This window comes from Passer domesticus, chromosome 36, assembly GCF_036417665.1.
Source record: "Passer domesticus isolate bPasDom1 chromosome 36, bPasDom1.hap1, whole genome shotgun sequence".
Classification (NCBI taxonomy): Eukaryota; Metazoa; Chordata; class Aves; order Passeriformes; family Passeridae; genus Passer; species Passer domesticus.
In genome coordinates, this window is record NC_087509.1 from 728,932 (window position 1) to 746,635 (window position 17,704).

Here is a 17,704-nt window from a genome sequence, read left to right on the forward strand (position 1 = left end):
TTGGGTCAAAATTTAACGTTTTGAATCTAAATTGGGAAATTTTGGGTCTGAATTGAATTTTTGGGTCTAAAATGGGAATTTTTGGGTCCAAAGTGATTTTTTTGGGTCAAAATTTGGATTTTTTGGGGCTGAAACGGGAATTTTGGGGTCTAAAATGGGAATTTTGGGTCTAAATGGATTTTTTTGGTTCTAAATTGGGAATTTTTGGTTCTAAATTGAATTTTTTTTGTTAAAATGGGATTTTTTGGGTCTAAAATGGGAATTTTTGGGTCTAAATTGGATTTTTTAGGGCCTAAAATGCGGATTTTGGGGTCTAAATTTTTTGGGGGGTCTAAAATGGAATTTTTGGGTCTAAAATGAGAAACTTTGGGTCTAAATTGCATTTTTTGGGGTCTGAAATGGGAATTTTTGGGTCAAAAGTGGATTTTTTGGGTCAAAATTTGGGTTTTTTGGGTCTATTTTGGGAATTTTGGGTCTAAAATGGGAATTTTTGGGTCTAAGTTTGATTTTTTTGGGTCTAAATTTGATTTTTTTGGGTGTAAAATGGATTTTTTTGGGGTCTAAATTGGGATTTTTTGGGTCTAAGTTGGGAATTTTTGGGTCTAAGTTGGGAATTTTTGGGTCTAAAATGGATTTTTTGGGTCTAAATTGGATTTTTTTTGGGTGTAAAATGGGAATTTTTGGGTCTAAAATGGGAATTTTTGGGTCTAAATTGGATTTTTTAGGGCCTAAAATGTGGATTTTGGGGTCTAAATTTTTTGGGGGGGTCTAAAATGGAATTTTTGGGTCTAAAATGAGAAACTTTGGGTCTAAATTGCATTTTTTGGGGTCTAAAATGGGAATTTTTGGGTTCAAAGTGGATTTTTTGGGTCAAAATTTGGAGTTTTGGGTCTGAAATGGAAATTTTGGGGTCTAAATTGGGAATTTTTGGGTCTAAAATGGATTTTTTTGGGTCTAAATTTGATTTTTTTGGGTGTAAAATGGATTTTTTTTTGGGTCTAAATTGGGATTTTTTGGGTCTAAATTGAATTTTTTTGGTTCTAAATTGGGAATTTTTGGTTCTAAATTGAATTTTTTTGGTTAAAATGGGATTTTTTGGGTCTAAAATGGGAATTTTTGGGTCTAAATTGGATTTTTTAGGGTCTAAAATCTGAATTTTGGGGTCTAAATTTTTTGGGGGCTCTAAAATGGATTTTTTGGGTCTAAATAGGGAATTTTTGGGTCTAAACTGGGATCTTTTGGGTCTAAAATGGGATTTTTCGGGTCTAAATTGAATTTTTTTGGTTTTAAATTGGGAATTTTTGGTTCTAAATTGAATTTTTGGGTCTAAAATGGGATTTTTTGGGTCTAAAATGAGAAACTTTGGGTCTAAATTGCATTTTTTGGGGTCTAAAATGGGAATTTTGGGGTCTAAAATGGATTTTTTTGGGTCTAAATTTGATTTTTTTGGGTGTAAAATGGATTTTTTTTGGGTCTAAATTGAATTTTTTGGTTCTAAATTGGGAATTTTTGGTTCTAAATTGAATTTTTGGGTCTAAAATGAGAATTTTTGGGTCTAAATTGGATTTTTTTGGGTCTAAATTGGGGATTTTTTGGGGATAAATCTGAAATTTTGAGTTTGAATTGGGATTTTTTGGGTCTAAATTGGGAATTTTGGGTTCAAATTGGGATTTTTGGGTCTAAAATGAGAATTTTTGGGTCTAAATTGAATTTTTTGGTTCTAAATTGGAAATTTTTGGGTCTAAATTGAATTTTTTGGTTAAAATGGGATTTTTTGGGTCTAATTTGGGAATTTTTGGGTCTAAATTGGATTTTTTTTGGGTCTAAAATCTGAATTTTGGGGTCTAAATTCTTTGGGAGGGTCTAAAATGGATTTTTTTGGGTCTAAAATGAGAAACTTTGGGTCTAAATTGCATTTTTTGGGGTCTAAAATGGGAATTTTTGGGTCAAAATTTGGGTTTTTTGGGGCTGAAACGGGAATTTTGGGTCTAAAATGGGAATTTTGGGGTCTAAGTTTGATTTTTTTTGGGTCTAAATTGAATTTTTTGGTTAAAATGGGATTTTTTGGGTCTAATTTGGGAATTTTTGGGTCTAAATTGAATTTTTTGGTTCTAAATTGGGAATTTTTGGTTCTAAATTGAATTTTTGGGTCTAAAATGAGAATTTTTGGGTCTAAATTGGGGATTTTTTGGGTCTAAATTGGATTTTTTTGGGTCTAAATTGGGGATTTTTTGGGTCTAAATCTGAAATTTTGAGTTTGAATTGGGATTTTTTGGGTCTAAATTGGGAATTTTGGGTTTAAAATGAGAATTTTTGGGTCTAAATTGGGATTTTTGGGTTCAAATTGGGATTTTTGGGTCTAAATTGGATTTTTTTGGGTCTAAAATGGATTTTTTGGGTCAAAATTTAACGTTTTGAATCTAAATTGGGAAATTTTGGGTCTGAATTGAATTTTTGGGTCTAAAATGGGAATTTTTGGGTCCAAAGTGATTTTTTTGGGTCAAAATTTGGATTTTTTGGGGCTGAAACGGGAATTTTGGGGTCTAAAATGGGAATTTTGGGTCTAAAATGGATTTTTTTTTGGTTCTAAATTGGGAATTTTTGGTTCTAAATTGAATTTTTTTTGTTAAAATGGGATTTTTTGGGTCTAAAATGGGAATTTTTGGGTCTAAATTGGATTTTTTAGGGCCTAAAATGCGGATTTTGGGGTCTAAATTTTTTGGGGGGTCTAAAATGGAATTTTTGGGTCTAAAATGAGAAACTTTGGGTCTAAATTGCATTTTTTGGGGTCTGAAATGGGAATTTTTGGGTCAAAAGTGGATTTTTTGGGTCAAAATTTGGGTTTTTTGGGTCTATTTTGGGAATTTTGGGTCTAAAATGGGAATTTTTGGGTCTAAGTTTGATTTTTTTGGGTCTAAATTTGATTTTTTTGGGTGTAAAATGGATTTTTTTGGGGTCTAAATTGGGATTTTTTGGGTCTAAGTTGGGAATTTTTGGGTCTAAGTTGGGAATTTTTGGGTCTAAAATGGATTTTTTTGGGTCTAAATTGGATTTTTTTGGGTGTAAAATGGGAATTTTTGGGTCTAAAATGGGAATTTTTGGGTCTAAATTGGATTTTTTAGGGCCTAAAATGTGGATTTTGGGGTCTAAATTTTTTGGGGGGTCTAAAATGGAATTTTTGGGTCTAAAATGAGAAACTTTGGGTCTAAATTGCATTTTTTGGGGTCTAAAATGGGAATTTTTGGGTTCAAAGTGGATTTTTTGGGTCAAAATTTGGAGTTTTGGGTCTGAAATGGAAATTTTGGGGTCTAAATTGGGAATTTTTGGGTCTAAAATGGATTTTTTTTGGGTCTAAATTTGATTTTTTTGGGTGTAAAATGGATTTTTTTTGGGTCTAAATTGGGATTTTTTGGGTCTAAATTGAATTTTTTTGGTTCTAAATTGGGAATTTTTGGTTCTAAATTGAATTTTTTTGGTTAAAATGGGATTTTTTGGGTCTAAAATGGGAATTTTTGGGTCTAAATGGATTTTTTAGGGTCTAAAATCTGAATTTTGGGGTCTAAATTTTTTGGGGGCTCTAAAATGGATTTTTGGGTCTAAATAGGGAATTTTTGGGTCTAAACTGGGATCTTTTGGGTCTAAAATGGGATTTTTCGGGTCTAAATTGAATTTTTTTGGTTTTAAATTGGGAATTTTTGGTTCTAAATTGAATTTTTGGGTCTAAAATGGGATTTTTTGGGTCTAAAATGAGAAACTTTGGGTCTAAATTGCATTTTTTGGGGTCTAAAATGGGAATTTTGGGGTCTAAAATGGATTTTTTTGGGTCTAAATTTGATTTTTTTGGGTGTAAAATGGATTTTTTTTGGGTCTAAATTGAATTTTTTGGTTCTAAATTGGGAATTTTTGGTTCTAAATTGAATTTTTGGGTCTAAAATGAGAATTTTTGGGTCTAAATTGGATTTTTTTGGGTCTAAATTGGGGATTTTTTGGGGATAAATCTGAAATTTTGAGTTTGAATTGGGATTTTTTGGGTCTAAATTGGGAATTTTGGGTTCAAATTGGGATTTTTGGGTCTAAAATGAGAATTTTTGGGTCTAAATTGAATTTTTTGGTTCTAAATTGGAAATTTTTGGGTCTAAATTGAATTTTTTGGTTAAAATGGGATTTTTTGGGTCTAATTTGGGAATTTTTGGGTCTAAATTGGATTTTTTTTGGGTCTAAAATCTGAATTTTGGGGTCTAAATTCTTTGGGAGGTCTAAAATGGATTTTTTGGGTCTAAAATGAGAAACTTTGGGTCTAAATTGCATTTTTTGGGGTCTAAAATGGGAATTTTTGGGTCAAAATTTGGGTTTTTTGGGGCTGAAACGGGAATTTTGGGTCTAAAATGGAATTTTGGGGTCTAAGTTTGATTTTTTTGGGTCTAAATTGAATTTTTTGGTTAAAATGGGATTTTTTGGGTCTAATTTGGGAATTTTTGGGTCTAAATTGAATTTTTTGGTTCTAAATTGGGAATTTTTGGTTCTAAATTGAATTTTTGGGTCTAAAATGAGAATTTTTGGTCTAAATTGGGATTTTTTGGGTCTAAATTGGATTTTTTTGGGTCTAAATTGGGGATTTTTTGGGTCTAAATCTGAAATTTTGAGTTTGAATTGGGATTTTTTGGGTCTAAATTGGGAATTTTGGGTTTAAAATGAGAATTTTTGGGTCTAAATTGGGATTTTTGGGTTCAAATTGGGATTTTTGGGTCTAAATTGGATTTTTTTGGGTCTAAAATGGATTTTTTGGGTCAAAATTTAACGTTTTGAATCTAAATTGGGAAATTTTGGGTCCTGAATTGAATTTTTGGGTCTAAAATGGGAATTTTTGGGTCCAAAGTGATTTTTTTGGGTCAAAATTTGGATTTTTTGGGGCTGAAACGGGAATTTTGGGGTCTAAAATGGGAATTTTGGGTCTAAAATGGATTTTTTTGGTTCTAAATTGGGAATTTTTGGTTCTAAATTGAATTTTTTTTGTTAAAATGGATTTTTTGGGTCTAAAATGGGAATTTTTGGGTCTAAATTGGATTTTTTAGGGCCTAAAATGCGGATTTTGGGGTCTAAATTTTTTGGGGGGTCTAAAATGGAATTTTTGGGTCTAAAATGAGAAACTTTGGGTCTAAATTGCATTTTTTGGGGTCTGAAATGGGAATTTTTGGGTCAAAAGTGGATTTTTTGGGTCAAAATTTGGGTTTTTTGGGTCTATTTTGGGAATTTTGGGTCTAAAATGGGAATTTTTGGGTCTAAGTTTGATTTTTTTGGGTCTAAATTTGATTTTTTTGGGTGTAAAATGGATTTTTTTGGGGTCTAAATTGGGATTTTTTGGGTCTAAGTTGGGAATTTTTGGGTCTAAGTTGGGAATTTTTGGGTCTAAAATGGATTTTTTTGGGTCTAAATTGGATTTTTTTGGGTGTAAAATGGGAATTTTTGGGTCTAAAATGGGAATTTTTGGGTCTAAATTGGATTTTTTAGGGCCTAAAATGTGGATTTTGGGGTCTAAATTTTTTGGGGGGTCTAAAATGGAATTTTTGGGTCTAAAATGAGAAACTTTGGGTCTAAATTGCATTTTTTGGGGTCTAAAATGGGAATTTTTGGGTTCAAAGTGGATTTTTTGGGTCAAAATTTGGAGTTTTGGGTCTGAAATGGAAATTTTGGGGTCTAAATTGGGAATTTTTGGGTCTAAAATGGATTTTTTTGGGTCTAAATTTGATTTTTTTTGGGTGTAAAATGGATTTTTTTTGGGTCTAAATTGGGATTTTTTGGGTCTAAATTGAATTTTTTTGGTTCTAAATTGGGAATTTTTGGTTCTAAATTGAATTTTTTTGGTTAAAATGGGATTTTTTGGGTCTAAAATGGGAATTTTTGGGTCTAAATTGGATTTTTAGGGTCTAAAATCTGAATTTTGGGGTCTAAATTTTTTGGGGGCTCTAAAATGGATTTTTTGGGTCTAAATAGGGAATTTTTGGGTCTAAACTGGGATCTTTTGGGTCTAAAATGGGATTTTTCGGGTCTAAATTGAATTTTTTTGGTTTTAAATTGGGAATTTTTGGTTCTAAATTGAATTTTTGGGTCTAAAATGGGATTTTTTGGGTCTAAAATGAGAAACTTTGGGTCTAAATTGCATTTTTTGGGGTCTAAAATGGGAATTTTGGGGTCTAAAATGGATTTTTTTGGGTCTAAATTTGATTTTTTTGGGTGTAAAATGGATTTTTTTTGGGTCTAAATTGAATTTTTTGGTTCTAAATTGGGAATTTTTGGTTCTAAATTGAATTTTTGGGTCTAAAATGAGAATTTTTGGGTCTAAATTGGATTTTTTTGGGTCTAAATTGGGGATTTTTGGGGATAAATCTGAAATTTTGAGTTTGAATTGGGATTTTTTGGGTCTAAATTGGGAATTTTGGGTTCAAATTGGGATTTTTGGGTCTAAAATGAGAATTTTTGGGTCTAAATTGAATTTTTTGGTTCTAAATTGGAAATTTTTGGGTCTAAATTGAATTTTTTGGTTAAAATGGGATTTTTTGGGTCTAATTTGGGAATTTTTGGGTCTAAATTGGATTTTTTTGGGTCTAAAATCTGAATTTTGGGGTCTAAATTCTTTGGGAGGTCTAAAATGGATTTTTTGGGTCTAAAATGAGAAACTTGGGTCTAAATTGCATTTTTTGGGGTCTAAAATGGGAATTTTTGGGTCAAAATTTGGGTTTTTTGGGGCTGAAACGGGAATTTTGGGTCTAAAATGGGAATTTTGGGGTCTAAGTTTGATTTTTTTGGGTCTAAATTGAATTTTTTGGTTAAAATGGGATTTTTTGGGTCTAATTTGGGAATTTTTGGGTCTAAATTGAATTTTTTGGTTCTAAATTGGGAATTTTTGGTTCTAAATTGAATTTTTGGGTCTAAAATGAGAATTTTTGGGTCTAAATTGGGGATTTTTTGGGTCTAAATTGGATTTTTTTGGGTCTAAATTGGGGATTTTTTGGGTCTAAATCTGAAATTTTGAGTTTGAATTGGGATTTTTTGGGTCTAAATTGGGAATTTTGGGTTTAAAATGAGAATTTTTGGGTCTAAATTGGGATTTTTGGGTTCAAATTGGGATTTTTGGGTCTAAATTGGATTTTTTTGGGTCTAAAATGGATTTTTTGGGTCAAAATTTAACGTTTTGAATCTAAATTGGGAAATTTTGGGTCTGAATTGAATTTTTGGGTCTAAAATGGGAATTTTTGGGTCCAAAGTGATTTTTTTGGGTCAAAATTTGGATTTTTTGGGGCTGAAACGGGAATTTTGGGGTCTAAAATGGGAATTTTGGGTCTAAAATGGATTTTTTTGGTTCTAAATTGGGAATTTTTGGTTCTAAATTGAATTTTTTTTGTTAAAATGGGATTTTTTGGGTCTAAAATGGGAATTTTTGGGTCTAAATTGGATTTTTTAGGGCCTAAAATGCGGATTTTGGGGTCTAAATTTTTTGGGGGGTCTAAAATGGAATTTTTGGGTCTAAAATGAGAAACTTTGGGTCTAAATTGCATTTTTTGGGGTCTGAAATGGGAATTTTTGGGTCAAAAGTGGATTTTTTGGGTCAAAATTTGGGTTTTTTGGGTCTATTTTGGGAATTTTGGGTCTAAAATGGGAATTTTTGGGTCTAAGTTTGATTTTTTTGGGTCTAAATTTGATTTTTTTGGGTGTAAAATGGATTTTTTTGGGGTCTAAATTGGGATTTTTTGGGTCTAAGTTGGGAATTTTTGGGTCTAAGTTGGGAATTTTTGGGTCTAAAATGGATTTTTTTGGGTCTAAATTGGATTTTTTTGGGTGTAAAATGGGAATTTTTGGGTCTAAAATGGGAATTTTTGGGTCTAAATTGGATTTTTTAGGGCCTAAAATGTGGATTTTGGGGTCTAAATTTTTTGGGGGTCTAAAATGGAATTTTTGGGTCTAAAATGAGAAACTTTGGGTCTAAATTGCATTTTTTGGGGTCTAAAATGGGAATTTTTGGGTTCAAAGTGGATTTTTTGGGTCAAAATTTGGAGTTTTGGGTCTGAAATGGAAATTTTGGGGTCTAAATTGGGAATTTTTGGGTCTAAAATGGATTTTTTTGGGTCTAAATTTGATTTTTTTGGGTGTAAAATGGATTTTTTTTGGGTCTAAATTGGGATTTTTTGGGTCTAAATTGAATTTTTTTGGTTCTAAATTGGGAATTTTTGGTTCTAAATTGAATTTTTTTGGTTAAAATGGGATTTTTTGGGTCTAAAATGGGAATTTTTGGGTCTAAATTGGATTTTTTAGGGTCTAAAATCTGAATTTTGGGGTCTAAATTTTTTGGGGGCTCTAAAATGGATTTTTTGGGTCTAAATAGGGAATTTTTGGGTCTAAACTGGGATCTTTTGGGTCTAAAATGGATTTTTCGGGTCTAAATTGAATTTTTTTGGTTTTAAATTGGGAATTTTTGGTTCTAAATTGAATTTTTGGGTCTAAAATGGGATTTTTTGGGTCTAAAATGAGAAACTTTGGGTCTAAATTGCATTTTTTGGGGTCTAAAATGGGAATTTTGGGGTCTAAAATGGATTTTTTTGGGTCTAAATTTGATTTTTTTGGGTGTAAAATGGATTTTTTTTGGGTCTAAATTGAATTTTTTGGTTCTAAATTGGGAATTTTTGGTTCTAAATTGAATTTTTGGGTCTAAAATGAGAATTTTTGGGTCTAAATTGGATTTTTTTGGGTCTAAATTGGGGATTTTTTGGGGATAAATCTGAAATTTTGAGTTTGAATTGGGATTTTTTGGGTCTAAATTGGGAATTTTGGGTTCAAATTGGGATTTTTGGGTCTAAAATGAGAATTTTTGGGTCTAAATTGAATTTTTTGGTTCTAAATTGGAAATTTTTGGGTCTAAATTGAATTTTTTGGTTAAAATGGGATTTTTTGGGTCTAATTTGGGAATTTTTGGGTCTAAATTGGATTTTTTTGGGTCTAAAATCTGAATTTTGGGGTCTAAATTCTTTGGGAGGTCTAAAATGGATTTTTTGGGTCTAAAATGAGAAACTTTGGGTCTAAATTGCATTTTTTGGGGTCTAAAATGGGAATTTTTGGGTCAAAATTTGGGTTTTTTGGGGCTGAAACGGGAATTTTGGGTCTAAAATGGAATTTTGGGGTCTAAGTTTGATTTTTTTTGGGTCTAAATTGAATTTTTTGGTTAAAATGGGATTTTTTGGGTCTAATTTGGGAATTTTTGGGTCTAAATTGAATTTTTTGGTTCTAAATTGGGAATTTTTGGTTCTAAATTGAATTTTTGGGTCTAAAATGAGAATTTTTGGGTCTAAATTGGGGATTTTTTGGGTCTAAATTGGATTTTTTTGGGTCTAAATTGGGGATTTTTTGGGTCTAAATCTGAAATTTTGAGTTTGAATTGGGATTTTTTGGGTCTAAATTGGGAATTTTGGGTTTAAAATGAGAATTTTTGGGTCTAAATTGGGATTTTTGGGTTCAAATTGGGATTTTTGGGTCTAAATTGGATTTTTTTTGGGTCTAAAATGGATTTTTTGGGTCAAAATTTAACGTTTTGAATCTAAATTGGGAAATTTTGGGTCTGAATTGAATTTTTGGGTCTAAAATGGGAATTTTTGGGTCCAAAGTGATTTTTTTGGGTCAAAATTTGGATTTTTTGGGGCTGAAACGGGAATTTTGGGGTCTAAAATGGGAATTTTGGGTCTAAAATGGATTTTTTTGGTTCTAAATTGGGAATTTTTGGTTCTAAATTGAATTTTTTTTGTTAAAATGGGATTTTTTGGGTCTAAAATGGGAATTTTTGGGTCTAAATTGGATTTTTTAGGGCCTAAAATGCGGATTTTGGGGTCTAAATTTTTTGGGGGGTCTAAAATGGAATTTTTGGGTCTAAAATGAGAAACTTTGGGTCTAAATTGCATTTTTTGGGGTCTGAAATGGGAATTTTTGGGTCAAAAGTGGATTTTTTGGGTCAAAATTTGGGTTTTTTGGGTCTATTTTGGGAATTTTGGGTCTAAAATGGGAATTTTTGGGTCTAAGTTTGATTTTTTTGGGTCTAAATTTGATTTTTTTGGGTGTAAAATGGATTTTTTTGGGGTCTAAATTGGGATTTTTTGGGTCTAAGTTGGGAATTTTTGGGTCTAAGTTGGGAATTTTTGGGTCTAAAATGGATTTTTTTGGGTCTAAATTGGATTTTTTTGGGTGTAAAATGGGAATTTTTGGGTCTAAAATGGGAATTTTTGGGTCTAAATTGGATTTTTTAGGGCCTAAAATGTGGATTTTGGGGTCTAAATTTTTTGGGGGGTCTAAAATGGAATTTTTGGGTCTAAAATGAGAAACTTTGGGTCTAAATTGCATTTTTTTGGGGTCTAAAATGGGAATTTTTGGGTTCAAAGTGGATTTTTTGGGTCAAAATTTGGAGTTTTGGGTCTGAAATGGAAATTTTGGGGTCTAAATTGGGAATTTTTGGGTCTAAAATGGATTTTTTTGGGTCTAAATTTGATTTTTTTGGGTGTAAAATGGATTTTTTTTGGGTCTAAATTGGGATTTTTTGGGTCTAAATTGAATTTTTTTGGTTCTAAATTGGGAATTTTTGGTTCTAAATTGAATTTTTTTGGTTAAAATGGGATTTTTTGGGTCTAAAATGGGAATTTTTGGGTCTAAATTGGATTTTTTAGGGTCTAAAATCTGAATTTTGGGGTCTAAATTTTTTGGGGGCTCTAAAATGGATTTTTTGGGTCTAAATAGGGAATTTTTGGGTCTAAACTGGGATCTTTTGGGTCTAAAATGGGATTTTTCGGGTCTAAATTGAATTTTTTTGGTTTTAAATTGGGAATTTTTGGTTCTAAATTGAATTTTTGGGTCTAAAATGGGATTTTTTGGGTCTAAAATGAGAAACTTTGGGTCTAAATTGCATTTTTTGGGGTCTAAAATGGGAATTTTGGGGTCTAAAATGGATTTTTTTGGGTCTAAATTTGATTTTTTTGGGTGTAAAATGGATTTTTTTTGGGTCTAAATTGAATTTTTTGGTTCTAAATTGGGAATTTTTGGTTCTAAATTGAATTTTTGGGTCTAAAATGAGAATTTTTGGGTCTAAATTGGATTTTTTTGGGTCTAAATTGGGGATTTTTTGGGGATAAATCTGAAATTTTGAGTTTGAATTGGGATTTTTTGGGTCTAAATTGGGAATTTTGGGTTCAAATTGGGATTTTTGGGTCTAAAATGAGAATTTTTGGGTCTAAATTGAATTTTTTGGTTCTAAATTGGAAATTTTTGGGTCTAAATTGAATTTTTTGGTTAAAATGGGATTTTTTGGGTCTAATTTGGGAATTTTTGGGTCTAAATTGGATTTTTTTGGGTCTAAAATCTGAATTTTGGGGTCTAAATTCTTTGGGAGGTCTAAAATGGATTTTTTGGGTCTAAAATGAGAAACTTTGGGTCTAAATTGCATTTTTTGGGGTCTAAAATGGGAATTTTTGGGTCAAAATTTGGGTTTTTTGGGGCTGAAACGGGAATTTTGGGTCTAAAATGGGAATTTTGGGGTCTAAGTTTGATTTTTTTGGGTCTAAATTGAATTTTTTGGTTAAAATGGGATTTTTTGGGTCTAATTTGGGAATTTTTGGGTCTAAATTGAATTTTTTGGTTCTAAATTGGGAATTTTTGGTTCTAAATTGAATTTTTGGGTCTAAAATGAGAATTTTTGGGTCTAAATTGGGATTTTTTGGGTCTAAATTGGATTTTTTTGGGTCTAAATTGGGGATTTTTTGGGTCTAAATCTGAAATTTTGAGTTTGAATTGGGATTTTTTGGGTCTAAATTGGGAATTTTGGGTTTAAAATGAGAATTTTTGGGTCTAAATTGGGATTTTTGGGTTCAAATTGGGATTTTTGGGTCTAAATTGGATTTTTTTGGGTCTAAAATGGATTTTTTGGGTCAAAATTTAACGTTTTGAATCTAAATTGGGAAATTTTGGGTCTGAATTGAATTTTTGGGTCTAAAATGGGAATTTTTGGGTCCAAAGTGATTTTTTTGGGTCAAAATTGGATTTTTTGGGGCTGAAACGGGAATTTTGGGGTCTAAAATGGGAATTTTGGGTCTAAAATGGCTAAAATGGATTTTTTTGGTTCTAAATTGGGAATTTTTGGTTCTAAATTGAATTTTTTTTGTTAAAATGGGATTTTTTGGGTCTAAAATGGGAATTTTTGGGTCTAAATTGGATTTTTTAGGGCCTAAAATGCGGATTTTGGGGTCTAAATTTTTTGGGGGGTCTAAAATGGAATTTTTGGGTCTAAAATGAGAAACTTTGGGTCTAAATTGCATTTTTTGGGGTCTGAAATGGGAATTTTTGGGTCAAAAGTGGATTTTTTGGGTCAAAATTTGGGTTTTTTTGGGTCTATTTTGGGAATTTTGGGTCTAAAATGGGAATTTTTGGGTCTAAGTTTGATTTTTTTGGGTCTAAATTTGATTTTTTTGGGTGTAAAATGGATTTTTTTGGGGTCTAAATTGGGATTTTTTGGGTCTAAGTTGGGAATTTTTGGGTCTAAGTTGGGAATTTTTGGGTCTAAAATGGATTTTTTTGGGTCTAAATTGGATTTTTTTGGGTGTAAAATGGGAATTTTTGGGTCTAAAATGGGAATTTTTGGGTCTAAATTGGATTTTTTAGGCCTAAAATGTGGATTTTGGGGTCTAAATTTTTTGGGGGGTCTAAAATGGAATTTTTGGGTCTAAAATGAGAAACTTTGGGTCTAAATTGCATTTTTTGGGGTCTAAAATGGGAATTTTTGGGTTCAAAGTGGATTTTTTGGGTCAAAATTTGGAGTTTTGGGTCTGAAATGGAAATTTTGGGGTCTAAATTGGGAATTTTTGGGTCTAAAATGGATTTTTTTGGGTCTAAATTTGATTTTTTTGGGTGTAAAATGGATTTTTTTTGGGTCTAAATTGGGATTTTTTGGGTCTAAATTGAATTTTTTTGGTTCTAAATTGGGAATTTTTGGTTCTAAATTGAATTTTTTTGGTTAAAATGGGATTTTTTGGGTCTAAAATGGGAATTTTTGGGTCTAAATTGGATTTTTTAGGGTCTAAAATCTGAATTTTGGGGTCTAAATTTTTTGGGGGCTCTAAAATGGATTTTTTGGGTCTAAATAGGGAATTTTTGGGTCTAAACTGGGATCTTTTGGGTCTAAAATGGGATTTTTCGGGTCTAAATTGAATTTTTTTGGTTTTAAATTGGGAATTTTTGGTTCTAAATTGAATTTTTGGGTCTAAAATGGGATTTTTTGGGTCTAAAATGAGAAACTTTGGGTCTAAATTGCATTTTTTGGGGTCTAAAATGGGAATTTTGGGGTCTAAAATGGATTTTTTTGGGTCTAAATTTGATTTTTTTGGGTGTAAAATGGATTTTTTTTGGGTCTAAATTGAATTTTTTGGTTCTAAATTGGGAATTTTTGGTTCTAAATTGAATTTTTGGGTCTAAAATGAGAATTTTTGGGTCTAAATTGGATTTTTTTGGGTCTAAATTGGGGATTTTTTGGGGATAAATCTGAAATTTTGAGTTTGAATTGGGATTTTTTGGGTCTAAATTGGGAATTTTGGGTTCAAATTGGGATTTTTGGGTCTAAATTGGATTTTTTTGGGTCTAAAATGGATTTTTTGGGTCAAAATTTAACGTTTTGAATCTAAATTGGGAAATTTTGGGTCTGATTTGGGATTTTTTGGGGCTAAAATGGGATTTTTTTGGGTCTAAATTGAATTTTTTGGTTCTAAATTGGGAATTTTTGGGTCTAAAATGGGATTTTTTTGGGTGTAAAATGGGAATTTTTGGGTTCAAAGTGGATTTTTTGGGTCAAAATTTGGATTTTTTGGGTTTAAATTGGGAATTTTGGGTCTAGATTGGGAATTTCCATTTTCCCACCCCAATTCTGCCCCACCCCGGCCCCGGTTTTGGGGCAAAACCCCCCAAAAAAAGCCAACGTGGGTGGATTTCTGCAGCTGCGTTTATTCCGCGCCCGGGAGCCCCAAAATCGCCGGAATTGGCCCCAAACTTTGGGGTTTTCTTCACTTGACGAAGACGACGCTGCCGCTGCTGCCGCTGCTGCGGGCGGCCAGCCAGGCCAGGAACACGTCCCTGGAACGGGGCGAAAAACGGAGATTTTGGGAAAAAGGGGCGTTTGGGGGGAAAAATGGGGATTTTGGGGTGAAAAATGGGGGTTTTGGGAAAAAAACGGTGGTTTTGGAGAGAAAAAATGGAGGTTTTGGGAAAGAAGTGGAATTTTTGGGTAAAATAATGGTGGTTTTGGGAAAAAAAAAGGTATTTTGGGGTGCAAAATGGTGATTTTTGGGGAAAATAATGGTGATTTTGGGGGAAAATGGTGGTTTTGGGGTGAAAAGTGGTGATTTTTGGGCAAAAAATTGAGGGGTTGGGAAAATAATGGTGATTTTGGGGGAAAAATAGGCGATTTGGGGGAAAAATGGAGGTTTTGGGGGAAAAAATTGAATTTTGAGGTGGAAAATGGTGGTTTTTGGGGAAAAAATGAGGGTTTGGGGGAAAAAAGGGAATTTTGGGGGGAAAAATGGAAGTTTTTGGGTAAAAAATGAAATTTGGGGTGAGAAATGGTGATTTTGGGAAAAGAAATGGAGAGTTTGGGGAAAAAAATGTGATTTTGGGGTGAAAAACTGCCATTCTGGACTGGAAAAATCACCATTTTTAGCTCAAAAAACGGCCATTTTTGGCTCCAAAGTTGCCATTTTTAAGTGAAAAAATCGCCTTTTTTTACTCAAAACCGTCAAATTTTGGCTCAAGAAAATGGCCACTTCTGAGTGAGAAAACCATCATTTTTGGGTCAAAAAACTCCATTTTTAGCTCCAAAAATGACATTTTTGGGTCAAAAATTGTCGGTTTTGGGTCAGAAAACCACCACTTTTTGGGTGAAAAATCCATCACTCTTGAGTGAAAAAATCACCATTTTAGGCTCAAAAAAAGGCTATTTTTAGGTCAAAAAATGCCATTTTTAGGTCAAAAGTCACAATTTTTGGCTCCAAAATTGCCATTTTTAAGTGAAAAAAATCGCCTTTTTTTACTCAAAACCCTCAAATTTTGGCTCAAGAGAATGGCCTTTTTTGAGTGAAAAACCCGACATTTTTGGCTCAAAAGCCGACATTTTTGGGTCAAAAAACTCCATTTTTGGCTCAAAAATGGCCATTTTAGGTCAAAAATCGCTGTTTTTGGCTCAAAAATCTACCACATTTGTCTCGAAAATCTACCACTTTGGAGTGAAAAAATCACCATTTTAGGCTCCAAAAAAGGCTATTTTTAGGTCAAAAAATGCCATTTTTAGGTCAAAAGTCACAATTTTTGGCTCCAAAATTGCCATTTTTAAGTGAAAAAAATCGCCTTTTTTTACTCAAAACCCTCAAATTTTGGCTCAAGAGAATGGCCTTTTTTGAGTGAAAAACCCGACATTTTTTGGCTCAAAAGCCGACATTTTTGGGTCAAAAAACTCCATTTTTGGCTCAAAAATGGCCATTTTTAGGTCAAAAATCGCTGTTTTTGGCTCAAAAATCTACCACATTTGTCTCGAAAATCTACCACTTTGGAGTGAAAAAATCACCATTTTAGGCTCAAAAAAGACCATTCTTGAGCGAAAAAAACGCCATTTTTTGAGTCAAAATCCACACGTTTTGAGTCAAAAACCCACCATTTTTCGCTCAAAAAACTCCATTTTTAGCTCAAAAAACAGCATTTTTGGCTCAAAAAATGGTCATTTTTGGGTCAAAAATCGCCATTTCTGGCTCAAAAAACCACCACTTCGGGGTCAAAAAATCCATCACTCTTGAGTGAAAAAATCACCATTTTAGGCTCACAAAAAGGCTATTTTTAGGTCAAAAAATGCCATTTTTAGGTCAAAAGTCACAATGTTTGGCTCCAAAATTGCCATTTTTAAGTCAAAAATTTGCTTTTTTTTACTCAAAACCATCAAATTTTGGCTCAAGAAAATGGCCGTTTTTGAGTGAAAAACCCGACATTTTTGGCTGAAATTCCATCTGTTTTGAGTCAAAAACCCACATTTTTGGGTCAAAAAACTCCATTTTTGGCTCAAAAATGGCCATTTTTAGGTCAAAAATCGCCGTTTTTGGCTCAAAAATCTACCACATTTGTCTCAAAAATCTACCACTTTGGAGTGAAAAAATCACCATTTTAGGCTCCAAAAAAGGCTATTTTTAGGTGAAAAAACGCCATTTTTGGGTAAAAAACCGCCGATTTTTGCCTGAAACCCGGATTTTTTCCCGAAACGGCGTGAATTCAGCCCAGACTGACCGGCAGTGGCGCACGAGGCACTCGCTGCTGCAGAACTCCTCGTCCCAGTCGCCGCTGGCCACGGGCGCGTTCTGCCCCAAAACCCCAATTTTGGGTCTAAAAATTCCATTTTTGGGTCAAAAATCGCCATTTTTGTACCCACACATCGGCACCATTTTTGGCTCCAAAATCACCATTTCTGGGTCAAAAAGTGGCCATTCTGGAGTGACAAAACTGCCATTTTTGGCTTTAAAAGCCTCAATTTTTGGTCAAAAATCACCATTTTTGAGTGAAAAAAGTGCCATTTCTGGCTCAAAATCCATCGGTTTTGAGTCAAAAAACCGCATTTTTGGGTCAAAAAACTCCATTTTTGGGTCAAAATCCACCATTCTTGAGTAAAAAACCCACCATTTTTTGAGACAAAATCCATCTGTTTTGAATCCAAAAAACGCCATTTTTTGATCCAAAAACTCCATTTTTAGCTCAAAAATCGCCATTTCTGGCTCAAAAAAACACCACTTCAGGGTCAAAAAATCCATCACTCTTGAGTGAAAAAATCACCATTTTTGGCTCAAAAAAAGGCTATTTTTAGGTCAAAAAATGCCATTTTTAGGTCAAAAGTCACAATTTTTGGCTCCAAAATTGCCATTTTTAAGTGAAAAAATTGCCTTTCTTTACTCAAAACCATCAAATTTTGGCTCAAGAAAATGGCCGTTTTTGAGTGAAAAACCCGACATTTTTGGCTGAAATTCCATCTGTTTTGAGTCAAAAACCCGACATTTTTGGGTCAAAAAACTCCATTTTTGGCTCAAAAATGGCCATTTTTAGGTCAAAAATCGCTGTTTTTGGCTCAAAAATCTACCACATTTGTCTCGAAAATCTACCACTTTGGAGTGAAAAAATCACCATTTTAGGCTCCAAAAAAGGCTATTTTTAGGTCAAAAAAACGCCATTTTTGGGTAAAAACCGCCGATTTTTGCCCGAAACCACGGATTTTTTCCCGAAACGGCGTGAATTCAGCCCAGACTGACCGGCAGTGGCGCACGAGGCACTCGCTGCTGCAGAACTCCTCGTCCCAGTCGCCGCTGGCCACGGGCGCGTTCTCGCAGCCGGCGCGGACGCAGCGGCCCCGCCCCGGCCACGCCCCGGCCACGCCCGGCGGCGACTCGGCCACCTCGGCCACCGCGGCCACCGCGGCCACCTCGGCCACCGCGGCCACCAGCTCCACCCGCGGCGGCGACTCCGCCTCGGGGGCAAAAACCCAAATTTTGGGATTTTTTTGGGGTTTTTTTAAGCGGTTTTCCCACAAAAAACGCGATTTTTGGGCGGTTTTTACCCCCCCCGATCCCGTTTTTACCCCGCCCCGATTTCCTCCCAAAGGCCAATTTGCTGT

The 17,704-nt window shown here is 33.6% G+C and overlaps 1 long non-coding RNA gene across 2 annotated transcripts; it reads right to left on the reverse strand.

Moving 5' to 3' along the window:
• Nucleotides 1-13,993: 13,993 nt before the first annotated feature.
• On the reverse strand, nucleotides 13,994-17,698 carry LOC135288882 (uncharacterized). 2 transcript variants are annotated; one of them, XR_010351743.1, is made up of 2 exons: nucleotides 17,343-17,698; nucleotides 13,994-14,142 (listed from the first exon to the last, which is right to left on the reverse strand). It is a non-coding gene; the product is annotated as an uncharacterized LOC135288882 (long non-coding RNA). The 2 variants fall into 2 exon arrangements; XR_010351744.1 differs by lacking the exon at nucleotides 17,343-17,698 and adding an exon at nucleotides 16,333-17,336.
• Nucleotides 17,699-17,704: the final 6 nt, after the last annotated feature.